A 21,645-nucleotide genomic window follows, 5' to 3' on the forward strand; every position below is an offset into this window, starting at 1 on the left:
ATGCTGTACTGTAGTATACCAGGATGCATACTTAGGCGATAAAACTACAAAGAAACTCAAGTATGATATGATTAGCTTAAAAGAGTAGTGGTTAACCTTGTGAGGAGGAAGACACATTGACCAGGATGGGACATGTGGAGGGGCTTTGGGGGTGGCTGGCAAAGTTCTGTTTCTTGACCTGGATGGTGGTTGCTAAGGTGTTCACCTCGTACCAATTCATTAAACTATACATTCACTTTTTGTTGTTTTCTGAATCAGTTTTATTTTATAATGGAAAGGTTGAAAGAAAAAAATAGAGTAGCAATTTTAAAATTTACATTTCATGAATGCCATAAAGAACATTGACAGTCAAGAGAAGTTTGTGTCAAGAAGCAGTATGGTGGAATGATAGAGAGCATGGACGTGGGAGCCACCCCAATAGGGTCTGAATCCCAGCTTGGCCACTTAGAAACTGGGTAACCCAGGGCAAGTTACTCAGCCTCTTTGTGTCTCAGTTTTCTCATCTGTAAAATGGATGTCGTTATAGTTTGTAAATTGTGAGGTTTAAGTGAGATGATACATGTGAATGTTTAGAATATTGCCAGGCACAGAGTAAGAGCTGAGTACGTTAGCTATGCTATTTCTTTCTATTTCTTAAAACTTTCCTTTCTTTCCTCTTAGTTTTCCTCACATACTGCAGCACTATCTCTTTCTCAAAAATCCCTGGTGGCATGGGGGCGGGGACATTGTCCCCTAGCCCTAGTCTGTGCCTCTTTGTCCTTCTATCCTCTGCTCCCCTTTCTGTATTTAAAGACCCCCAAGGAGGAACCTAGCAAGGCAGGGGAGGAAAGATCCCACCCGGGCAGAGTCAGAATCTGTTTAATGGTGAGAGAGGAGGGAAAGAGACTTTTCTTATTTGCCCCTGGCTCCTCAGTGCCTAGAACAGTATATGACACCACGTAGGCATGTAATAGACATTTGTTGAAAGGATGAGTGAAAGACCTTGCAGAACATGATTTAAAAAGCGCTGTTCAAGTATTTTTTTTTCACAAAGAGTCTGAAGTGGTCCATGGCTTTACTTCTGCCTCCCTCCTGCCTTGCTTCTTCCCTGCTGCCCCATTTCAGTATTCACGGCTTTGTATGAGTCTGTTAGTCTAAATGTATCTCTTGGCAAAATGTGTATATTGCACTCGTTTTCCCTTTAGAAAGGCACACATTGACCCCAGCCCTATACCTGCTGATCATCTTGCTGCTGCCCCTCAGAGCGCCTTCCTGCCCAGCAGATCTGTTCATCCTGTCCCCTCTCCCTCTGATGTCCTTCCTGTCATTGTTCCCATACTTGGCACCTTCCCATCCTATGGGTACAGTGTAGACGAGTTCATTATGGCAAAGCCTTTCTTGGCTAGCCTCTTACGGGTCAAGGTCTCTGTCCCCTGCCTGTTGAATCTTCCTGTTCTCCTTCAAAGCACTTAACATGTGTTCTACTTGTTGAATACAGGGAGGAGCAAATGGCCATTACGACAAATGACTAGATCCAGGTACAAGAACGGAGGTGGGAATGTGAGTTGACCCTCACATTGTCTCTGCCATAACTTTCGTGAAGGTACTAGGACCGTTGAGCTGACTAGTTTCTGGTTCTCAGTGAGTGATTGGTAAAAACGTTGTGAATGTATGGATAAAGTGGATAATAGGTGTAGCCTCAGGCTTGGAGTTGGGCAGGTGGTTCTACAAGGTGAAGGATCAGAGTCTCACGAGGAGGTAGAGCAAGGAGATGGGGAATCCAGGGCAGGTCTGTTCACAACCTTAAGGAAACGTGCAATTTTACTATAGGGAGGGGGACCACCCCATAACTTTATCAGAGATGGACCGGGAGGCAGGGCTTAGGAACTGGGGCTGAGGCCAAAGCCAAGGACTAGGGCCTGGGGTTGGTAAGCAGGAATGCTGGACCTAATGGGTGCCCAGGGGGCAGTCCTTTGAGACCTGACTCTGGCAGGCATTTCTGAGATTCCTGAGAGTGACTGATGACTAGATTCCATCAGGGGTGTCAGCACGGCCTGCCCCTGTCAGGGTGCTGTAGGGCTTGGGGTGGCCTGTATTTGCAGACAGAGTAGAGCTTAGAAAGGCTTGACTTTGAACTTCATGTCACTTCATGACTTTTTGTCACTTCATGACTGTGTGACCTTGGGCAAGTTCTTAACTTCTCTGAGACTTGGCTTCATTGTCTATAAAATGAAGATCAAAATACCTACCTTCTGTGGCTGTTTTGAAGATGAAATGGGACAACGTGAAACACCTTGTCCAGTATTGCTCACACCTAGCTATGGAGAGTTTTAACAAGGCACACACACGTGGGCCTGGCTGTCGGAGATTATGACTTAGTAACTCTGGGGTAGGTTCCAAGCGTCTATGGTTTTAGAAAGTTTACAGATGATCACAAAACTCAGGCTGACTTGAGCAACATTGGATTGCCATAGTAGTAAGGCAATGAGAAATGGTAGCTTCTTTATGCACCTCCTCCTTCACTGCCATCACCTCCAATTCTTTCCTATCCTTTTCTCCTTTTTTTTTCTTTGGTATTAGGTGTGGGCATGAGTGGACTCAGTCATGGGGTGCGTGTGGAAGCAGAGGCATGAAAAACAAGTAAAGGCCAACAGTGTTCCTGTTGGACATTGATTCTAGCAAATGCTGGATGAAAGCTACAAGACTGAGGTCCTGCTGCTAATTAGTCAACTTTAAATGTCTGGAACAGCGAAGATGAAAGTATGAAAAATGGTACTTTCAGTACTTTGTCTGAAGGAAATAAGTCTTATACATGCTTTTCCAGTTTTTCTAGATTTTAAAAAATAACTTTCTGCTAAGAGCTTTTGTCAAACAAAGCGCACCCATTTTATTTTTTATTATTATTTTTTTTACATCATTATTGGAGTATAATTGCTTTACAATGGTGTGTTAGTTTCTGCTTTATAACAAAGTGAATCAGTTATACATATACATATGTTCCCATATCTCTTCCCTCTTGCATCTCCCTCCCTCCCACCCTCCCTATCCCACCCCTCCAGGCAGTCACAAAGCACCGATCTGATCTCCCTGTGCTATGCGGCTGCTTCCCACTAGCTATCTACCTTACGTTTGGTAGCGTATATATGTCCATGCCTCTCTCTTGCTTTGTCACAGCTTACCCTTCCCCCTCCTCATATCCTGAAGTCCATTCTCTAGTAGGTCTGTGTCTTTATTCCTGTCTTACCCCTAGGTTCTTCATGACATTTTTTTTTCTTAAATTCCATATATATGTGTTAGCATATGGTATTTGTCTTTCTCTTTCTGACTTACTTCTCTCTGTATGATAGACTCTAGGTCTATCCATCTCATTACAAATAGCTCAATTTCGTTTCTTTTTATGGCTGAGTAATATTCCATTGTATATATGTGCCACATCTTCTTTATCCATTCATCCGATGATGGACACTTAGGTTGTTTCCATCTCCTGGCTATTGTAAATAGAGCTGCAATGAACATTTTGGTACATGACTCTTTTTTTTTTTTTTGCGGTACGCGGGCCTCTCGCTGTTGTGGCCTCTCCTGTTGCATTGTACAGGCTCCAGACGCGCAGGCTCAGCGGCCATGGCTCACGGGCCTAGCCGCTCCGCGGCATGTGGGATCTTCCTGGACCGGGGCACGAACCTGTGTCCCCTGCATCGGCAGGCGGACTCTCAACCACTGTGCCACCAGGGAAGCCCGACTCTTTTTGAATTATGGTTTTCTCAGGGTATATGCCCAGTAGTGGGATTGCTGGGTCATATGGTAGTTCTATTTGTAGTTTTTTAAGGAACCTCCATACTGTTCTCCATAGTGGCTGTACCAATTCACATTCCCACCAGCAGTGCAAGAGTGTTCCCTTTTCTCCACACTCTCTCCAGCATTTATTGTTTCCAGATTTTTTTGATGATGGACATTCTTACTGGTGTGAAATGATATCTCATTGTAGTTTTGATTTGCATTTCTCTAATGATTAATGATGTTGAGCATTCTTTCTTGTGTTTGTTGGCAATCTGTGTATCTTCTTTGGAGAAATGTCTATTTAGGTCTTCTGCCCATTTTTGGATTGGGTTGTTTGTTTTTTGTTATTGAGCTGCATGAGCTGCTTATAAATTTTGGAGATTAATCCTTTGTCAGTTGCTTCATTTGCAAATATTTTCTCCCATTCTGAGGGTTGTCTTTTGTTCTTGTTTATGGTTTCCTTTGCTTTGCAAAAGCTTTGAAGTTTCATTAGGCCCCATTTGTTTATTTTTGTTTTTATTTCTATTTCTCTAGGAGGTGGGTCAAAAAGGATCTTGCTGTGATTTATGTCATAGAGTGTTCTGCCTATGTTTTCCTCTAAGAGTTTGTTAGTTTCTGGCCTTACATTTAGGTCTTTAATCCATTTTGAGCTTATTTTTGTGTATGGTGTTAGGGAGTGATCTAATCTCAGACTTTTACATGTACCTGTCCAGTTTTCCCAGCACCACTTAATTGAAGAGGCTGTCCTTTCTCCACTGTACATTCCTGCCTCCTTTATCAAAGATAAGGTGACCATATGTGCGTGGGTTTATCTCTGGGCTTTCTATCCTGTTCCATTGATCTATCTTTCTGTTTTTGAAGCACACCCATTTTAAAATAGAGGTTGCAGAATGGTTTAATTTACTTGTTCACTGAAAATTTACCGAGTGCCTACTGGGTATGTGACACTTGGCTAAGAATCATGGAGATATGATTTCATTCAATAAATATTTAATGAGCATGGCTCTAGGGTGTTGGGATGTATCAGTGAAAAAAGTAAAAACCAGATAAAAATCCCTACCCTCTTGGAGCTTACATTCTGAGAAGGGAGAGAGAGGCAATAAAAAAGTAGACATAGTAAGTAAATTATAAAATGTTAGAATGTAATAAAATGTTAAAGAGTATTTTATATAAGATAGTTAAGGAGATTCATTGAGCAAATACTTGAAGAAGGAGCAGAAGTTTTTCTATGTGGGTATCTGGAGTAAGAACATTTGAAGCAGAAGGACCAGCCAGTGCAAAGGCCCTGAGGCTCCCAGGGGATGTCTGAGGAAGAACAAAGAGGCCAGGGTGGTCTCAGTGAAGTGAGAGAGGTTAGGTAAAGGGGGATGAGGTCAAAGAGAAAATGGCCAGATTACGTCAGGTCTTGTAGGACATTTTAAGACTTTAGCATTTATACTGAGTGAGATAGAATGCCACTGGGGGGTCAGGAGCAGAGGGGGCTTGGACTTGTATTAGAACAGGATCACTCTGGCTGCAGCATTGAGAAGAGATTGTAGGAGGGCAGGGCTACAAAAGAGAAGACAGTAAGGAGGCTCCCAGAGGCTTGGACTAAGATGGTGGCAATGGAAATGGTGAGAAGTGGACATATTTTGGAGAAAAATTCAGCAGGATTTCCTGACAGGTTGAAGTGGGTGTAAGAGAAAGAGTGGAACTACTGACTGTACAGTTTTTTATTTTGTTTTGGTTTAGTTTTTTTGTTTGTTTCTTTGGTTTTGCCTGAGCAACCCAATGAAAGGATGGAGTTGCTTTCAAGATGGGGGATGGTGGGTAAAGATATTTGGGGAAGGAATACTAAAGTTTGCTTTTGGTCATTGTAGTCTGACTCTCAAGTGGAGATGTCCGGGAGGCACTGATTGACTAAGGGTCTAGATTTAGGAGAAGCACCTGGGATGAAAGGCACATGTGGGTGCCCATCAGGGTAGAGATGGTGTGTAAGGCCAGGGACTGCATGAGATCACCGGGTAGTGCAAATGGAGAGCAGGACAAGGGGAAGGCCTAAGCCCCAGGCTCCCCAAGAGGTCTGGAGGAACCCACAAAGGAGTCTGATGAGGAATGTCCGGTGAAGTGAAAGGGAAATCAGGAAAGTGGGGTGCCCTGGAAGCCGTGGGAAGCAAGCATGGAGGGAAGAGGGTGAGAGGATCTGTGCCAACCTTGCCGGAGGGTCAGGTTAGAGGAGGGCTGAGAAGTGACTGGTGGGTTCAGTAAGGGAGAGGCTCTTGTCACTCTGACAAGAGCAGAGTCTGTGGTGTAGAGGCTGAAAGCCAGTGTGGATGGGTTTAAGAGAGAAGGGGAGGGGAGGGATTGGAGACAAGAGTAGTGGGAATGGAAGTAGCCAGTAGCGGAATTGGGAGCAAAAGAAGTTTCTCAGTTTGTTTTCATTTTTTAAATGGGAGTGACTGTAGCATTTTTGTGTGACAATGAGAATAACTGAATAAGAAGAGGAGGGATTCTTGGTGCTGGAGAGAGAGGAGTTGGTGGACCCATGTTCTTGAATAGGTGGGAATGGATGGATCTAGAGCATGGGGGTGGGGGGGTGGCATTAAGTGGATGACTATAGTCTGGGCCGGGGAGAAGGCAGGACACACAGGTCCTGATGCCAGAGGGTGGGTAGTGGGGTGAGTCTGTGGATTTCTTTTCCGCTGGCTTCAACCTTCTCAGTGAAATAGGAAGCAAGGCCATCGTCTGAAAGTGAGGATGGTGGAGAAGCTATCAGAGGCCCGAGGAGAGTGGATAAGGTATTATTATGTGGTTGTCTAGGAGAGTGGAAAACAGACACGGTTGCCTGGCAGCGGCAAGAGCTCACTGATCTTCCTCATCACGAAGTTGAAGTGGGATCACTGAGTTTGGCTGTGAGTTCTCCCCCAGCTGTGGTTTGCTGTGTTTGCTGGATTTAACCAGGGTTGAGGTTTTGCCAAGTGAAAAAGCTAGAGGGGCCAGGGAGTCATTATAATGACTGACCAGGTGATTTCAGTGGGCAAAAAAGGGAAGAGAATGAGGGACAGCAAAAGGTGTTGGGATCAGTGGATCAGTTCTCCCAGTGGCTGAAGGCTTGTTGTAGTTGGGGCATGAGGTGAAGTGAACTGGAGAGCTAGGAGGTAAGGGGTCAGACACCGGGATGGATGAAAAATTAGAATGTGGATGGTGTGGTCATTGTTCACCACCAAACCTGACTGGACTACACTTTTTATTCCTCCTTAGAGTTAGATATGGCCAGTGACTAGTTCTGGCAAATGAAATGTGAGTGGAAAGGACGTACCCTGTTTCTAGGCCTGGCCCATAAGAAATCCTCTCCTGCTATCCCATATCCCCCCTCTCTTCTGTCTGCCAGCTGGATGCAGAGAATCCAGCAAAAGAACTGTTAGACCTGGGAAAAGACGGCACCTCAAGTCAGAAGGATCCTGGGTCCCTGCATCACCATGTGGAAGGCTCTCCACCCAACCCCAATAGGGTGATGCACCACGAGCCAGGAATAAGCTCAGGCTGTGCTTATTTTGTTAGATTTTGTGATATGTATAAAACATCGATCCCACCCTGGCTAAATCAGAGATGCTGAACTTATTGTTCTGGGAGGGTTTGTTCATCGGAGTGAGTAGCCGAGGGGAGATATCAAACACAATTGTCAGAGGAGAAGCGTTCAAGTGACTAAGAGGACAGGTTGGATGTTCCATCTATGTGTGTGTTGAAATCACCAAGAGAAGGGAGAGAAACAGTGCAGGAGAGAGTGACAGTGAGCCAGAAGCTAAAGTAATCAAATGACGAGAAGGGTCATAGCAACCGGGAGAGGTAGCGAGTGATAGAAGGTGACAGGTTGAGAGCAAGGCTGAGGGTTTTAGCAAGGAAGGAGGGAGAGTGGTATGGAGGCAGTGTTGCGGGGCAAGGAGGACACCCACTCTGCCTCCAGACCCAGAGATGTCAGAAGAAGGAGGGGAAACATCACCGCTGCCTGCGAGGGGAGCAGTGCCCTCAGGAGGGGCCCCAGCTGGAAGGAACATTCAGAGAAGAGGCTGAGGATATAATAGATGTTGCTGAAGAAGGATTATGAATCCAGAGGGCGCCCTGCACACTGGGGGGTTTGAGGATCTTGTGATTGGAAGGTGGATATAGCATGAGGGATGTGAGGAGCCTGATGGGAAGTAAAGAATGAGAGAAGTGGGGTGACCTGGGAGCCTGGGCTTCTCGTGGCCAGTGATACAGACAAGGATAGCAAACATGGTACAATTAGTCCTGGGGGACCCAAGGCAGATAGTGGTGGCTCCCTGGGACTCAGTTTTGAGTCCTGTCGGCAGATGCAAGTATGTCTAGAGAAATATGGAATTAGTCCCACTCAGAGTCTGTTCTCCAGCTCACAGGCTCCTTCCTCAGCCCTGAGGATGGGAAGAAAGTAGGTCCAGGGGAGTTAGGTCTCCTAATAGATGTGATGAAGATACCACCCCACTTTCAGGACCCTCACATTTATAGAAATAGGTGCCCATGTAATGATGCTTCAGTGGACAAACCAGAGCAGAAAGTTTGTCCATTGAAGCATCATTGAAAAGTTTGCTCTGTGCATATTCAGAAAACAGAGTCAGCGTGCTGTTGACTTCCCTGTGTGTGACTGGGCAGCTGTGCATGAGCCCCACCCGCCCAGGTGAGTCATAGCTAATTCCCTAAGCCCTGTTGCTCACTTGGACACTTGAAAGAAATGCAGGACTTGGCTGCCCCCCAGACCAACTGAATCAGTATCTGTGTTTGAACTAGATGCCCAGGTGATTCGTAGGCACAGTCAAGTCTAGAAGCACTGTGAACACATTTCTTTTTATTAGCAGGGACAAAGCAGGTGCTTCCAAGAAGAAAAGGCAAGTGTCAGAAGCAGCCCCAGGAAAGATTACATGTTACTCATCAACCTTAAAATCCCAAATTCAGTGCTTTTTTTTCTAGCCCTGGCAGTGTGTTGGATTCATATGAACTTCATTAAAAAATAAAACAAACAACTTCTAACTTGCATGACTTGAAAAACATTTCATTGTTTCTTTAGGGAGAAATAGATCAGAACAGACAAAGTTGATTATACAGAATAAGGAAAAAAACAACTCTGAACTTTTAACCTGCACAGCGTTGTTGTGCAGAATCTTAGAATCACAGAATTCCAGAATGTAGAGCAGTAGTTCTCCATGTTGGCTGTATATTAGCATCACCTTGGAAGCTTTCAAAAAGCAAAAACCAAACAAACAAAAAACCCCAATGCTGAGCCCCAATCCCAGGTATTCTGATTTAACTGTTGGGGGTGAGAGCCTGGAGTCTGGGAGTATTTAAGAGCTCTGAGTGATTTAATGCAGCAAGAGTTGAGCCTCACTGGTAGAAATAAAATGCAAGGCATAAATGTAATCTTAAATGATCCAGTAGCCAAATTTAAAAGGTATAAACAAAGTATAATTAATTTTAGTAATATATCTTACTTAACCCAATATATCCAAAATATTACCATTTTAACAAGTAGTTGATATAAAAAACTAATAATGAGATATTTTGTTTTTTCTTAGTAAAGCTTCGGAATCTGGTGTGTATTTTACACTTAGAGCACATCTCAATTCAGATTAGCTGCATTTTAAGAATTTAGTAGACACCTGTGGCTAATGGCTTTCATGTTGGACAGTGCAGCTTCAAGGAAAACCAGTAGCGCCCGACTATGAAAGTTAGATTGCCACCTGTGGGAAACAAAATGAGTGCCCATTTAACATAGAAGTGATGGTTCAGGAGACAATGAGGTGTAATTCAGTATTATTTCCTGTTTGCCAACAGCTTCTTAAAGATCATTGCGGAAGTGTCTGAGGAGGTAGAATTTAGAAACTTTGCAAAGTTTCTTCCAAAAAGGGAAATGTTGTCTGAGATTTAAGTGATATGGGCCAATCCTCCCGTGATGCTATATTAAGGTCCACAAATGAATACTGTGCTGAGTTTCTCAGCACCCTATGATACTGGGAAATACTGAGCTTCCACTGACTTTGATATAGGAAAAAATAAGGATGTAGTCATTGGCTACATTTTCTTTTTCTCTCCTGGAATCAACCGGTAGTAAGCACAAGCATCTTTAGAGATTTTCATATCTGCATAGCTGAGTCAGTGCTGAAATCAGGGATGTGGAAGGATAAAATTCTGAGGCTTGGCATTCCAGTCCCAATCTTCCTTCTCTTCTTAGAAAAGAAGCCTCATTCACTGATCTCCCAAACTAGCTGATCAATATAATAAAGATCTTCCTAGATTGGATTCCTAGGATCTGATTTTTACCATGGGTTTTTTCTTTTTCCCTAAAGAATTGAGAGAAATCACTTAGCCATCGGCATGTGTTAAACTGTAACCAGGTCATGTAGCGCTTCTGAGCCTGAGGCAAGTAAGAAGAAAGTGTTAGTGACGTGTGCTGAGAACTAGGTTAAACACATTTCTCAGGACAGATCACAGAATAGTTTCCTAATGCTGACAGGGAAGGGTAGAGGCACTCAGGAAGGATGGTCATCCCCCAACCCTCACCTGTCCAAGTACCTCTGTTCATGTTAAGGCTCCTTTTCACCAAAACGTCTTTGCTTCCATCAAAGATACTTCCTTCCCAAAGCTGACTAGGGTTTTAAAAAAGAAAACATCAAGATGGACAAAATTGATCTTTGGCCCATCTAGCCCCTCTGTTTTGTGCCCTTCCCTCACCTTTGCCAGTAATACCCCCTTCTCTTCTGAAGACCCTGGAGTGTGTCTCTGCTGTCAAAACCTTCTCAGCAAAGAGTTGTGAACTTATTCACACCATGGGGTAGCCTGTTGACATCAGATGTACACGATACATAGCTTCTGTCTCTCCCAGTGCTTTATTCCCCAAGTAATAAAGGACTACCTGAAGAACATCAGGCATTGGCTAGGTGGTTGGGGCTTTATGAAAGGTGGGTGGAAGATTAGAACTAATGGCCCCTGAAGTAGCACTGTGTAGGCAAGAGTGTCTATCTACAACTCGGGAAAGGGTGAAACTGGAGAGCCCTCAAGGAACTATGAACCTGCAATAATGATAGGCTGCCACCAGGGGGCACTTCAGGGCCTTGATTGAGTGGACAAACTATCAGGCTTACCGGAGAGAATAAGGTAATTTTTACTTCTTTAAAAATGTAGAATTTAAATAATATTACCAAAATTAGGTTTAAAAATGATTCATATGAGTAAGTTCTTAAATCATAAGCTAAGAAAAAATTTGCTACCCACCTCACTACCCTTAGGCTGCTTTCATCATTCAGGGAAACCCTGTTTATAGCACCGGATGTCATGACTACAATCCTTCTGACTCACAGTGATTTCTTATTCGGGAACCATACTCTTTTATTAGGACAGGGAGAACATTTAAAGGGATTTTCACAATTTCAGTAGCTCAACAGTATTCTGTACCTTTCTCTTTTCCTGTTCTACTGCTACATGGAATGGAAGGAGCAGCTTTCTGTGTTAAAGTGTGGGGATTATTTTGTAAATGTAACTGTGGTGAGCAGTTACATGATTTACTTTTTTAAAGGATGAAGTAATCTTGGCTGATAGCTGCAAGATGTTATAGGAACTTTTCAGGCCAAATTAAAGTCACCCATTGAGAAGAGTCTGACTATTGTTAAGACAAAATGCATGTGACTTAATCTGTCTGAAACCCTCCAGTGGTCCCCTTTGCTTAAAGATGAGGCATAAATGTCATCTAATGTGAATGAGTGTGGAACACACATAGTGAATTAACTTAAGTGAATGCTGAAAGATAAGGTGAAGACATAAAGAAATCTTAATGTTTGATTCAGGAGGTTGCACTTAATTTGGTAGGTATTAGGGAGCCATTGAAGGTTTTTGAGGGAGGAGGATGATATTCGTGGAGTATGTTTTAGCTGCAAGGAAAATGGAAAGGGGCAAAAAGCTCAAAAGCTTGGTGAAAGTGGATCCTATAGGACAAGGCAACAGATCAAATGTGGAGACTAAGGAAGAAGGAGGAATTAAAGATGACTCAGATTTTGAGCACAGGAGGATGATAGCACACTGAAAGAAGAGAGGCCAAAAGTTGTTGCAGAGAAATGTAATTAACTTGACCTTGAACATGTAGAGTTTGAGGATTAAATTTTTAAAAATGGGTTGAAGCATATGCTCATGTATAGCACTATTCTCATATAATAATAATAATACCATTAATTACACATGGGGCAAGTATTTTAAATGGACTTTCCCAGATAAAGTCTGAGCCCTCATTGTCATGAAATGCTCTTTAAGTCCAGGAGAAAGAACCTCTGGGCAGAGGGGGCATAGGTCCTGGGCTTATTCATCAGTTGGGGCAAAGGAGAGAAAGCATGAGAATGTAGCAAAGGACACAGAAGAAGTGATTCAACAGGAGGTCACTCCAAGCAGCACAGCAGCTTGGAGATGATCACTTTGATTTGGTGGACATAAGCATGGATTTTCAAGTAGGACTGGCTGAGTTCAAGTTTAGCTTCCATAACATAACTAGCAGGGTTATCTTGGCAACTTAACCCCTGGGTGTCTCCATTTCCCCATGTGTATAAACGAGGCTGTTAAAATTACCTGCTCATAGGGTTGTTGTGAGGATTGAGATCATGCTTGAAAGCACTAAGAACAATGCCTGGAATACAGCAATAATTCAAAAGCTGTTAATGGTGCCAAAGGCTATAGAGGACTCCATGCAAATGGGGAGAAGACAAAGACCATTCATTGTCTTTGGCAAAGGGAGGTAAGGAATGACTTTTTTTTTTTTAATTAATTTTTATTGGAGTATAGTTGGTTTACAATGTTATGTTAGCTTCTGTACAGCAAAGTGAATCAGTTATATGTGTATATATATATATATATATATACATATATATATATATATATATCCATTCTTTTTTAGATTCTTTTCCCATATAGGTCATTACAGAGGACTGAGTAGAGTTCCCTGTGCTATAGTGTAGGTTCTTATTAGTTATCTATTTTATATACAGTAGTACATTTTGGAGGAAAGTTTTCATAGAGTGGTGGTGAGGGAGGGCAAAGTTTGTCTTTAGAATGTTAAATTTCAGTTCCAATGTAGAGTAATAGTAATAGCGACAACAATGGGAACAATAACATTCATTTCTTTCAAAGCGGCCTTCAGATGGAATTTGTTATACATTGGAGAATTGTTTTCAGAATTTCTCATGCACATGAATTGAGTCTGATAAAAAAGTAACAGTATGTAAAAGGGTAGATGTTTAATATTTATAACACTATGTAGTATGTTTGCTTTCCCTCAGAAAAAATTTAACAGTGTAATTTGCCAAAAGAAAACAATCTAATTATCTTGTCTATTGCTGAATAGTATATTATCACTCCTGGGAACTGTGTTGGTGAACATTTTAAAATATTTTCTCAGTGCACAACTTCTAAAACACTGTGTACTCTGATATTATATTTCCTACTATAGTACTTTCCCTAGGACTTAAACTAGGTATAGATCAGTGATCTAATTGCATTTTTTAACAGATGCTTTCTTTTTTGGGGATTCTCCTAAGTCTTTAAATTCTAGTTGGCTGTATGTTAGTATCAGAATTTGGTTTCTTGGAGTATGAACATTCACTATTGTAGTTTTCGAGACTTGCTTCATTTAGAAAATGTAAAATTAGAAAAATAATACAATCACATTATAAAAAATACCAAAAAGTAGTTACACTACAATTCAATAAACCACTGTAAACAATTTGGACTATTTCTTTCAGCCTTTTTTTTTTGTGGTATGCGGGCCTCTCACTGCTGTGGCCTCTCCCGTTGCGGAGCACAGGCTCCAGACGCGCAGGCTCAGTGGCCATGGCTCACGGGCCCAGCCACTCCGCGGCATGTGGGATCCTCCTGGACCGGGGCACGAACCCGCGTCCCCTGCATCGGCAGGCGGACTTCCAACCACTGCGCCACCAGGGAAGCCCCAGACTTTTTTTTCACATATTTCTTTTTACACAGTTGTGAGTATCCCATATATGCAGTGTTGGCCCTGCTCTTTAATATAAAATTATGAATAAGTTTTAGTTGCCTGTATAGTCTCCAAAATCGTTGCTTTAATTATTGTATATGAATTTATCAAGTGGGTATACTATAATTTACTTCATTATTCTCCTCTAGCTGGACATTAGTTTTATTGTTTCCATTTTTTACTATTAAAAATCATACTATTTAACATATTTAAGGATGTAACTTTTTCATATTTAATATTTTTTTTCCTTTTTCTTGGAAGTTGAACCGTGGATCAAAGGGCATGTGCATTTATATAGCATTTGGTATATACTGCCAAATTATCCCCCAAAGGATACACACATACGTGTGTGTGTGTGTGTGTGTGTGTGTGTGTGTGTGTGTAGGTGGGTATATATAGCTTTACTAATAGAAAAAGATGCCTGTTTTAGTTTGTAATTCTGATTGCTTGTAAGTTTGAATCCTTTCCTAACTGTATGCCTCTAATATTATTTACTTGTTCAATTTTTTTGTGTTGGCCTAATTTTGGGGGAAGTGATTTTTTTGTTTAAAGTTGAGTTAAGGCAAATGATCACAATAAAATTAGGTTGTTCATTGCTTTGATACTCCTTACCCCCAGCCACCAAAACATGGATTGCAATCTAGAGCTGTGCTTTTTACATGTAACCACAATATCAATGAGCTTTCACAGGGCTAAATAACGTTTGTACTGAAACAGAATTAGCCACCTGAAATACTTCCCCACCTCCCCTGCCAAAAAAAATACTTCAGTGGTCCTTAGAAAGAAAGAGATCTTTAAGAAGAAAAATGTGATATAATATATGAGCAGCTCAACCAACTTACAGAAAACAGTGGGACAATTTAAAAGCTTTTATTAAAAGTAATCAGGTTTTGACAGACTGATGAAAATCTAAATGCAAGATTCCTTGGCATCTCATTCTACAAAATTGGTTTCTCTTCCTTCCATGAACTGTACTTTTTTTCCATTGAAAAGACAGAGAGGGAAAAAATGGAGGGTGTGGGGGATGGAAAATGACAAATGAGGGGGTTCTGTGTTCTAGTGTTTGCTCCCTGCTACCTTTGACTCATTCATTACATCCCTCTTGCCCTGGTGTATTAGTCCATCTGCAAAGAGCAGGAACCAATTCTAGCAAAAAAGCAGGACAGAGGGAGAAGGGAGAAGATTTACTGGCGGTTTAGTGGGGTATCTCATAGACTCCAAGGGGAGGATGCGGCTCGGCCTCGGCAGGAGACTCGGGGGCAGGGAATCTCCAGGAAGGCCTCCTTTCTCCCAATCTCATCTTCTCTCTCAGTGCCATGTTTATTCTTTTCCTTATGGTCTTTCAATCATAGATCCAAAATGCCTAGGGAAGGAACTAGTTGGCCAGTCTTAGTAGAGAATGCTAATCATGTCCCAGTCAACTACAGCTCTGAGGGCAGGGACTCCAGAGACATGGCCTTTCTGACTATGACTATTTGGGTGGCGAGTGAGTGGGATGAAGCAGTTCCTAGAAAAGAGGTGCTGGGCAAAAAATTAAATAGCATGTCTGCTATCCCTGCTCCCCTGTTTTCCTTTCTGCCAGCAAACTGCAATTTGAGCTTTGCGACTCTAACTTTATTAAACGGGCTAGCTGGTGGCACTTCCAACAGTATATATGTGTACATATGACATGTAATCTTCTTTCTGTACATTTCTCTCCACATACAAGCAGTGTCTTATAAATGATTTATCTTGTGTGTGTGTATAGAGAGAGAAAGGAATATTTATTTCCTCAATTGTGTCTGTGGGAAATTCCTTGGAAAAAAAGTAATATTCTTTGGTCAAATAAGTTCTAGAAGTACTGAGCTAAACAAAGATAGACAATTTCTCTATTGTATGACTTTTCAGGGTCTTTTATGCACTACATACCTATAGGAGAAAGAGAGAGAGAACATTAGTTTCCTAAACTTATTGAAATATACATATCTGTATTTGTATATATATATATACAAATTTTTTTATTGTGGTATAAGTCGCATAATATAAAACACAGTTTTAACTATATATATATATATATATTTTAACCATATTTAATTGAACAGTTCAGTGGTACTAAGTACATTCACATTGTTGTGCAACTCTCACCATCATCCATCTCCCAAATTGTATATATATTTTTTAATTTGAGGAATTCTGTAGATACTTTGCATATTATCTAGAATGCAGTTTGGGAAATGGTGACTTGGTTTCTAAAATAAACATGAATTTTCCTTTGGAAGAGGGAGAGAACACAGAGTTTTGTGCCAACGAGATGATAATTTGTTAATATAAAAGCCCAAGGGAAGAGGCAACCGGAGGAAATGAGTACCTTTGGGAGAAAATCAACCAGAGGGGACGCCTGGGTTCCAGCTCTTAACATTTTCTGTTGACTTATAAAGACCTCTGGTGAGTTATGAGCTCTGCTTCCCCTAACATAAAACATTAGATTAAAATGTCTCTTTTCTGGGCTTCCCTGGTGGCGCAGTGGTTGAGAGTCTGCCTGCCGATGCAGGGGACACAGATTCGTGCCCCGGTCTGGGAAGATTCCACATGCTGCGGAGCGGCTGGGCCCATGAGCCATAGCCGCTGAGCCTGTGCGTCCGGAGCCTGTGCTCCGCAACGGGGAAAAAAAAAAGTCTCTTTTCTGGACCACCAATTGTATTTTGCATGGTGTTTGCAATGACTCATGAAATACTCTGCCATGAAATTTAAGCACTCTTTGGAATATGTTTCTGTATAAGCTTAAGATCCCAATAGTGTTCAGAATTAACAATAGGTTTATCTACTCTCTTCAGTTAGAATTGTTGTATCATCATAATTGGTAACTAGATCTTTCAACCTCCTTCTTTCTCTCTCTTTCCTTGTTTTCCTTACCTGTGTCAAATTCTTTCCTTCCACGTCAAGAGAAGGATCATTTTTCTAGGGGCTACTCTTTTCACAATAAATTCCTGATATAAAAATTGAAACTATTGTTTCTAACATCCTGTGAGGCCAGCTGACAATGGAGATATAGAACTTTTAGGAATCGTTATCACACCTTAAAATTTAGTCTAACCACACATACAATCTTTTATCCAACCACTATTTGTCCTGTACTCATTATAGGCCTGGCTTTGTCCTAGGACCTGGGGCTGTAGAAGTGAATAAGACAGAAAAAACCCTGCCCTCATGGAGCTTCTGTGTGTGTGTGTGTGTGTGTGTGTGTGTGTGTGAAGACTGAGTACAAAGTAACAAGCAGATAGACAACATGATGTCAAATAGCTGAGTGCTAAGAAGGAAAATAAAACAGGATAAAGGATAAAGAGTGACTGAAGGTGCTATTTGGGATAGGATGGCAGGGAAGGTCTCTTTATTCAGTTAACATCTGAGCAGAGACCTGGACTAAGTGAGGGAGTCAGTCACAAGGCTACATAAAGGAAGAGAGTTCCAGGCATCTGAGAAAGAAGTGCAAAGGTCCTGAGGTGGACACTGCTAAGTGTCTTCTAGGAGCAACAAAGGAGCTACACTGCCTGGAGCCAGGTGACCAAGGGGGAAAGACATGGGAGTTGGTGTGTGTGGGGGGGTGGAGGGGGTCTGATCATGAAGAGGCCATGATTCCTCGTAGGCCATAGGAATAATTTTTTATTTTATTCTAAGTGTGACAGGACATAATAACCATTAAACGTCAGGAAAAATATCATGTACATTCTTTTATTACTCTTTCTTCCCTCAATCACCATAGCCAAAAAATTCTTACACGAAAGGGAGAGAAACACATACACTCTCTGGCAAGTCTGCTGGGATTAGGGCCACCAGGAAATAGCAGCACTGCAAGTATGAGAGCCACAGTGAATAGGCCTTTTCTAAATGGATGGGCATAGCTGCTGCTTTGGGGTTCAATTTGTTGTCTATAAATATCACTGTTAATACAACCCATTAACTTGATGGTGGGGTGAAGAAAGGCAAATAGCGCCAGGTTGGAACTGCCTAGTGATGAGTCAGAACTGCTCTGTTCCTACCTGTGTGGCTGAAATGAACGGAGAGCTATTTGTAGGCACAGAGAGGCATGCTGGCACAAGAGAGAAGGAGCACAAGTCAAGTGACACTCAAGACTTACTGGTGTCAGGAGCAGAGAGTTTTTTCTGTACTCTCAGAAATCCACTTAAGATGTAAAGAGATTAGGCCTGAGAAAGTAAACAATTCTCTGTCTTCCTTGTAACACACCCGTTACCCTGGGTTTCAAGCAGGTTGCTCAGGCCGAACTCCTGGAAACATCTTTTTAATGGCACCTAGACGTGGTGACAGATTCCAGGTGCTACAGCCTGATGGTTGGTGCTCGTCAGTTGTTCTGAACTTGGTAGCTTTTAGTTCTAACTCTAGCTTTGCCCCCAAGTCCTATTATTTCTCCCTTCCCCTTGGCCATTTCAGGTGGGGGAAAGAACCTTGTTCCAATTCCAGTTCCACAGCTTGGTCGCCGTGTGTCTTGATTAGCAAGTACATAATCTTCCGGGGCCTCAGTTTCCTCAATTATAAAGTAGGGCCAATAACATGTTGTATTAGGATGTAAAGGGCCTGGCAAAGAACTTGGCATTCAGAAAGCACTTGAGAAATACAGTAGACCTTGGAATGCAGTAAATAGGAATCTGAGCCTCCTAGAACTATTACTTGAAGATTGGTTGACCTTGTGGATAGTTTTTACATATTGCTGGTATTTGAAAAATTGAAATTTAGCTATAAAATGTGTACCATCCCTATTCATGCTCCAACTAAATACTCCTTCCCGCCCCCCATTCTTACAGTCCTGCCCCATCACAGAAAGGGAGAGGAACCAAGAGCTGTTAAGCTCCTGCTCTGCACGAGGGATTTTACTTATGTTGTCTCATTTGACCCTCACAACAGTGTAAAGTAAGCCTTATTACCCTCATCCAAGAGTGGAGAAAACAAAGCTCTGAAAAACTAAAAATTAAGAATTTACCAACTGATAAAATACCAGAGATGGAGTTTCAACCTAGATCTGCTTCAATCCCAAACCTGAATTCCTTCCAGGACCCTGGATGGACTCCTGAGAGCACATTACCATTAGCAAGTATTCAGTGTTGCACTAGAAGAATCCCCTGTAAACAAAACATGGGAGTGTGGAGCCAGGGGTTTTGCCCTTCTGGCCTAGTCTCTGAATCTCATTGGATTCTGTGAATAATTAATGTCCTAGAAATGGGGCCAGTTCTGTTGTTGATTGAGTATAAATCTGTTCTTGGGCAACACTGGAGAAAGAGGCTTCTAGCCTATTTTTTAAATCAACTCCCCTTTCTGTCAATCTGGTCTAAAATATTGCAGTTCTTATAGACGTACTCATTTTCTGCCTCAGTTCCCTTCATGGGGGAGCCACCACCACTCCTCTAATGGCCAAACCCAGACATCAAGATGATCTTAAATCCCACTCTAGGCGTCTCTTTTATAGAATAAATAGCTTAGTTCTTTTAGATTTCTCATAAGACCTCTTTTCTTGGCCTTTTAATAATTTTCACAACTCTTTTCTGGACACTTTCCAAAATTTCCTCTACTGGCTTAAATTACTGAGTCCAAAATTGGACATTTAATTCTAATAGAACTCTGAGAAAAATGAACTAGAGGACCCATCCCATAGTCCTATATGCTCTCCTCCTGCATATATGGTCCATGCTTATGCTGGAGCACTACTGCGTCGTTTTCCTCACTGTAAAGAAATGTCAACTTTGGAAAAAACAGTAACTCAGGAAGCCAGGGATTTTTAATAGTATTGCATAGAGCTACTTTTATTGCTATAGTAATGGTCAATCCCTATACATACCCTTTTTTTTTTTTGCGGTACACGCGGGCCTCTCACTATTGCGGCCCCTCCCGTTGCAGAGCACAGGCTCCGGACATGCAGGCCCAGCAGCCATAGCCCACGGGCCCAGCCGCTCCGCGGCATGCAGGATCCTCCTGGACCGGGGCACGAACCCGTATCCCCTGCATCGGCAGGCAGACTCTCAACCACTGTGCCACCAGGGAAGCCCTACATACTCTTTTTAATTCTAAGAAGGAACATAAAAATGAGTGATTTTTTTTTTCACTGGCATCAAGAACTTACAAAGGGTGTCAAACAAATGAACCAATTAAACAAACCTTATTACTATTCCTGGCCCAAGCAGAGCAAAATCCTTAGCTAATAAAAAACTGGGGAGGGACCCAAAGGAAATAAGCAAATAAGCTAAGATAAAAGACTCTATAGCACAAGTTGTTTTAAAGTTTTTTTAAAAATGTACCTAGACTTGGGTTTTTTAATTTTTAACTTTTGGGGAATTTAAAAGAGAATACTTGGAATAAAGAAAGAAGCTGCTTATTACTTTTAAAATATTCTCTCATTTATTTATTTATTTAGGCTGCACTGGGTCTTAGTTGCAGCACCCGGGATCTTCGTTGTGGCATGCAGGATATATATATATATATATATATATATATATATATATATATATATTTTTTTTTTGCGGTACGTGGGCCTCTCACTGCTGTGGCCTCTCCCATTGCGGAGCACAGGCTCCAGACGCGCAGGCCCAGTGGCCATGGCTCACGGGCCCAGCCGCTCCGCGGCATGTGGGATCTTCCCAGACCGGGGCACGAACCCGTGTTCCCTGCATCGGCAGGCGGACTCTCAACCACTGCGCCACCTGGGAAGCCCTATATATATTTTTTAATTTTGACATGTGGACTCTTAGTTGTGGCATGCATGTGGGATCTAGTTCCCCAACCAGGGATCAAAGCCGGGCCCCCTGCATTGGGAGTGTGGAGTCTTACCCACTGGACCACCAGGGAAGTTCCTGTCGTATACATTTAGCCACAGGGAAACATGCTCATAATTTGATATTTGAAGGTTCAGTATTTGATTTGGTTAATTACTTTGAGAGTTAGTATCATCATTTCATTAACATTTTCTTTCAGTTTGGGGATTAGAAGATCTTTCAAAATTCTTATATGTGATGTTTTTATTGCATCTTTGATCAGTATTTTTTTTCCTTTGGAAAGATATTTTCCAGTTTCATGGAGCCAGTGAAAAAACAAATGCTTCCATTTACAGAGATTTGTTATCAACCAAACTGATCAAAATAAGCAGACAGATCTGGCTACAGATCCTGTCTCCTCCACTGACCAGCACTATGACCTTGAGAAGATGACTAAAACTCTCTGTGGCTTAAGGTTTTTTGTGAACATAAATGTACATGGAGTTCTTAATATAGGCCTGGAATGTGTAACAGCTCAAAACATAATAATGTTCTTCTATTTGTTCAGTTAATTTGAAATCTAATCCAATCCTTCAAGATATTAGTCATCTCACTATTTTAACAATCTTGATAAGAACATAAAATGTCAAATTAACAATTTCAACTGAAATCCAGTTGAAATGTTGCTTCTTACAAAAACTATTTTCTTGCTTTTTTCTGACTATACCTGAAAAGTCTTTATTATTTCTTCATGCACCTTTATTGACTTGTGACATTTCCATCTCTTATGACATTTATATATGCTTTATGTCTGTATGTGTTTTTTGCCAACCAGCAGGCCATGGTTTTCACCTATAACATATTCATTCCCCAGTCACATGTGCACCCCTTCCTTCCCTGTGGTTCCAGGATAGTTTTTGTTTGTTTGTTTGTTTGTTAAATAAGAACTTCTATTCTCCTGATTTTATATACCCATAACATTTTTTTTTTCCTCTCAGAGAATTTTTTCCCTGAGAATTTTCCTAAGCCAATTGAAAACTTAGGAAACATTGGTATTAAGTTTCTGGCTAATAAAAAATGTAGAAGTGGGCAGTTAACACCAATTTCCCGTTTTTCTCTACTGTGGAAACAAAAATGATCATA

The sequence above is a fragment of the Hyperoodon ampullatus genome (genome assembly GCF_949752795.1).
Source record: "Hyperoodon ampullatus genome assembly, chromosome: 3".
Taxonomy (NCBI): Eukaryota; Metazoa; Chordata; class Mammalia; order Artiodactyla; family Ziphiidae; genus Hyperoodon; species Hyperoodon ampullatus.